Source organism: Propithecus coquereli, unplaced genomic scaffold, assembly GCF_000956105.1.
Source record: "Propithecus coquereli isolate 6110/MARCELLA unplaced genomic scaffold, Pcoq_1.0 Scaffold840, whole genome shotgun sequence".
In the NCBI taxonomy this organism is placed as follows: domain Eukaryota; kingdom Metazoa; phylum Chordata; class Mammalia; order Primates; family Indriidae; genus Propithecus; species Propithecus coquereli.
The window spans coordinates 398734-404403 of NW_012154619.1; positions in this window are offsets into that span (position 1 = coordinate 398734).

The window sequence follows — 5670 nt, forward strand, 5'->3', positions numbered from 1 at the left end:
AGTAAGGCCCCAAGAAGTCAAATCATTATAAAATACAGAAAATTTTTACAAAATTATGGCTACAAGCTGCCCTCCACAATGTGGCATACACATCGAGCCAACTGTTGATAGGCTGATCCCAATAGCAAGAATTCAGAGGCTCCAGAAGTAAGGACTGACCCCTTTCAAGTCACCCCCAGTGGAATTTGTGCTGCACCAGACCCGGGGCCCTGTTCCTAGTTGCTAAGGAAACACTTCCATTAGAAAACCGACTAAAGGTGCCACTGAACCTGCAGGGATAAACGTTACCTGCCACTCTGGGGCTCCTGTGCAGGTGGAACAGAAGGCAAAGGAAGGAGTTGCCACACTGACAGGGGCAACTATGGATTATAGCGGGGGGTCTGGGTTGCTGCCACACAGTGCGGGTAGGGAGGAGTCTGTCTGGAACGTGGTGTTTCACTGGGCGCATTCGTGCCTGGTGATGACAGTGAACAGGTAGCAGCCATGCCTGCCAAAGGCAACGGAACCAAGGCCTGAGGGTTCCCAGGGATAAAGGCCTGGGTCGCCCCAGCAGGCAAGAGACCTGGACCAGCTGAAGTGCTGGCCACGGATGAAGGAAATCTCGCGTGGGTTCTGGAGAGAGTAGATGGCCAGTATCGAGTATGGACTTAGGAGGGCACATAGCTTGTTATAACACATCTCTGGATTAAGTCTCTTTATAGATTATGCCTGTCCACTGCCTCCATGCCACAGTGGACTGAAGGTGGGCACACGTGGAAGCCAATGGCACAGGGGTTGACCGCAGCAGGTGCTTTTGGTGTCACTTCCTTTTGAGGTCACTTCCTTCAGCTTCCCTCTGATCTCAGCAGCTGTGGTGGACTGTTACAGGCCCGCTCAGGCCCGCAGAGAGTGTCCCGTACCGAGCATGGGACAGGTGTCTTTCCACTCTCTGGTTCAGGGTCCTTCCCAACAACCGGGTCTGTTCAGTCTATGAACAAGCTCTGCCCACAATTGTGAGGGAGTTGATGCCCCCAGGGGAAATACGGAACCACCAAGGGGCACAGAAGCTGGTGGCCAAATGCTCCAGGCTTCTTCCTGCAGAGGGACAGTTCTGGGAGATATTCTCTACTCTCCTGAGGGGTCCCTTCCCAACCAAGCCCCCTTTGTAAAGAGCAGTGACCATGATAACACACCCTGACATTGGCCTTTCCTCCTTCCCTTTAACGCTCTCTGTTCCTTCTGTCTGTTTCCTGAGATACCTCCCAAATAAACTCCCAACTCCTGAGACCTTATATTGGGTTCCACTTTGGGGGCAATCCAAACTAGGACACCCCTTAATCAAGGGGTCCTGGTGGGAAGGGTGGGATGGCCAGGGTAGCAGGAGGGGTACTTTGAGTGTTTTGGGTGGCTGCTATTTACTGACACAGAGAAGAGACAGTCACGCTGGTGTGTGTACTGGCAGAGCGGCAACTCTTGCCTTCACTTACGCCCAAGTCCGGGGTTTCGTAAAGGTATCCACAGGTCTGGGACCTGAGCAGGTTAAGCCATTCACAACGAGTTCTTTCATGTAGTTATATAGTTCCAAGATAAAACCCATTTTTAGGTGGTTATCTGATTGGCCGGGGCCTATTAAGTGGTCCTTCTTCTCCCAAATGGGACTTCAGCCAGAAATTTGTCTAGTTTGGTTTTGTTTGGCGGTCAGGTTGTGCCAAACATTACATATGATGTTTGGGTAATAACCATGATGATAACAGAAAACAACCATTTATGGGCACTTACTGAATGCCAGGCACTGTGCTAAGCGCTTTGCAGGCAGTATCTTGTATGCCTGAGAATTACTCTCTGAGGTTGCTATTGCTGCTACTTCTAATTTCTCGAAGAAGAAACTGAGGCTCAGAGAGGTTCAGTGGCTTGCCCAGGGTCACCCAGCAGTCAGGTGACAGAGCTAGTATTCTTGCCCTCCCTCTGGGAGCTCTAGCACTTAGCAGAGTGCCTGGCACAATGGGGTGCCAGCAGGGCCCCAGGAGACGTGGTCATCTCTGCACGCTGGGTGCCGTGAGAGCTCAGCTCAGAGCATCTGCTGGCCAGCGCCCGCTTCCCGAACTTAAGCACACACAGATGGGACCAGCCCCCAGCATCCCTGGGAGACCAGGAGAGGCCTTGAACTCCACTCCGGATCAGCCCTTCTCAACGTAGATTAATTGCTGTTGATGTTCTTTGGACATAATTTTCAGCGAGACAGGATCATTTGGAAAGCCATAAATACACATTCAGATGCACGTGATGGATAATAAACTCGGCTCCAACGAGTCACTTGAGCCCCCATAAATCTTGGCTGCGTTTTCTTCCCTGGTGCCTGTAAATCAGGCCCTATCTCTGCCTTCCGGGTCCTAGTGGCCCCTATCTGCCACCCATCATGCTGCAGGTTGGGCATCCCACAGCCGACCCACGCGCATCCATCACGTGGCTGCTGCGCATCCTGCACCGTCCTTCGGGGCCCGGGTGTCTGCGCAGCATTAGGTCTCCCTCGTGCTTCATTGGACAGCAGCCGCCCCCGCCCCGCACATCATGGGTTACACGAGCCTGATGGGGCTTTAGCAACATGCAAGTTTGAGAAGCAGGCTGTGGCCACTGCCGGACTTCTGTCCTCTGCCTGGCCTGGGCCCCCACAGGCTGTTTTGTTTTCAAAAAGCCAACAGTGCAAGGAGCCGGGAAACCTGTCAGGGTTTGGAGTCAAGTGCAGCGGGCTGAAGTAGTTCTGGAACTCAGCGATGGCCAAGTCCTTCTCTGGGCCTCAGTCTGCAGGGAGGAGAAAATATTCCCTATTTTCCAGGGTCGTATTAATACTCAGGGGTAACAATACTCAGGTAATCGACGTCAGGAAGCCCCAAACCTCAATTGCTTAATAAAGGTTTAATTTTTGTCCCCGCCAAGTCTGATGTGGCAGGTTTCCTCGACCTTATGGCTTTCTTATCTGGAGTGTCCCTCTGAGATCGCTGCAGCAGGAGAGAGAGTCGGAGCGAGGACTAGCTCGTGACTGCTTCAACCTGGAAGTGAGTAGTCACCTTTTCTCACATCCCATTGGCTAGAACTAGTCACATGGCCCTGCACTAATCACAAAGGATGCTGGGAAATAGAGAAGCTTCAGGGCCAAATGGTGAGCATTTAGGTTCCAGCCAGAGTCACTGTGAGTGTTCAATTAAACATAGTCCACAGGGAGGGCAAGGAAGGGCTTGAGCAGGGCCTCAGGATGTCAGAGATGATTCTGAAGTGGACTGGCCCATAGAGGACGTATGCCCAGCCTCCTTCCAAAGTGGTGCACTGTGGTCACTCCAGTGGGCGGAGCTTTCACCTTCGTGCTTCCTGTGGAGCCTGGCTGGGCGGCACAAGGTCACACACTGGAGCTGCCTCTTTGGGCCAGTTCAGCAACCTCTTGCCCAACTGTGGCCCATGGGGAGGGACCTGGGATGTTCTCACTGCGGTAAGGGTCAGGGTGCAGGCTCTGCGGTCAGACAGGTGTGGGTCAAATCCTAGATCTGCTATTGACTTGCTGTGCGCCCCCAGGTGGGTCACTGATTCTCCCCAGCCGTCCCGGTTTTCTTCTCCATCAAATGGAGGCAAATCAGGTAGCTGTGACAGCTACTAAGGGACCAGAGCCAGGTTTCGAATAGGCGCTCAGGAAGTGGGGCTCATCCAAGGCCACCCCATTTTCCACGAAGCCATGCATACTCCCTAAGGGCTGAGCTCTCTCTCCTCACTTAGGCTGACACCTAACAGCACCCATGGCCTCTCCCAACCCCTGGCTCCTCCCAGCCTCTGTTGTAGCTTCAGGCTTCCATTCTTTGAGAGGATGGCTCCTGGCCACAGCTGGGCCCTGCCTACAGGAAGCCCTCTATGACTTCCCCAGCTCTTGTGGGTATGGGGAGGGGGTGGGCTGTGGCTGGGCAGGGAGGAGGCCATCCAGCAGATGAGGGTCTCCTTTGTCTCCAGGGTTGGCCCACCCCAGCCAGGCCACGTGGTTTCATGGCTGGAACTCCTTATGCACCCTCTGCCCCCGTCTCCAAGCACTGAATCAGCAGGTCATGGGAAGGAGGGAGGCAGGAAGCCCAGGAGGGCAGGTGTGGCTGGAGGAAACTAACAAATATGGCAGCCTCTGCCATCAAGGTGGGAGGCTGGAGACCCCAGGGCTACCTCTCCCAGGACTGGAAACAGCTGGGCTAGAAAGAATCAGCCTAAACTGTAGCCTGGCTTCTGGTCTTTGCCTGACTGCTAATTTAGCTGTAGGCCAACTCCTTTCATTTCCAGGCCTCATGTTGTTCATCTGTAAAATGGGGTCATATTCATCCTGCCTGCCTTACAAAGTTAGCTACAAAGTACTTGTGGGATGGGCATGGGGCTAGAGTGTGTGGGAGTCAGAGGAACACTCTGTTGGGATCTAAAATCCTGCCTGTGACCAGCTCTGGGCTGGGGCAGCAACCCTTGCTCCTTTGGAATCCAGGCAGGACCCAGCTCTGAACCAGAGGGACTGTTCCTCCTCTCTCCCTCCTCCCACCCCAAGGGTGAAATCTGTTGCTTGTCCCTGGTGGAATTCTCTTTTTCCAGCTCCCATTTTCAAAAGCACCCCATAAAATACCAAAAATAAACACCATGCATGGCTTTCATTTGGGGAGGGTTTGTCTTTCTCCTTTTATGACTTCTTACCATGACATGCCAGCCTTTCATCTTTGTGCACCAGGGTCAGGCCAAAGGCGGCGTGTCCAGGCCTCTTGGGTCAAACAAGGACTCACCTCTTTGAAGGCTGGGGTAAGAAGAGGGGGCTGTCTAGGGGAGCAGATGGGGAGGCACTGGATCCGTGGTCCTGAAGAATGAGTAGGAGTTTGTGGGGTGGCAAAAGTGAGGGGCAAGCATTCCCAGTAGAGGGAACAGTATATGCAAAGAGATAGAGATAGGAACAGACTGGCATGTTCCAGGAGCAACTGGAAGTTCAGCAAGGTTGGATATTAGGGTGCCTAGGGACAGAGAGGCCACAGGGTGGGTTGTGGAAGCCTTGAATGCCAGACTAAGGAGACCAGACTTTACCTTAAGGGCAGTAGGGAGCCAGGGAAGAATGCAAGTGAGGTGGGAACATCCCAGGACACCTGCCCACCAGGGCCAGCTCTTGTGACAGCATCAAATCTTGTGTCAGTGGCAGGGTGGCCTTTCTTCTCCCCAAACTCAACTTCCTGAGCAAAGGCAGTCTTGAAAGAATCTGAAAGGAGCCTCCACATAAAATGACTCTTTTTTAAAAGTCAACATTTCCGTGATTTTTTTGGTAGAAATTAATCAGAAACACATGCGTTCTATTTTTCATAAATTGCAAAGGATCAAAAGGGAAGGAAAATCCTCTTAGGGTAAAAGACAATGTGAGTCCCATCACCAGCTGGAATGCCCCGCACCACTGTCTTGGAGTGTGGGGCCTCCCTTCTGCCCAGCGTCCCCTGTGTGCCTCCCTGGAGGGGGCCCGGGCTGGGCACACAACGTGGAGTGGGCTTAGATACGGCCCAGACCTGAGATGCTCCCAGGCCCAGCAAAGGGTGATGATACTTGCTGGGAGGGAAAGCCCCGTGCTGAGGGAACCCAGAGAAGGCCTTTAGCTTGGCCCGATGTAGGAAACAGGATAAGGGACAATGAGAGAAGAGACCAGATGTGCGA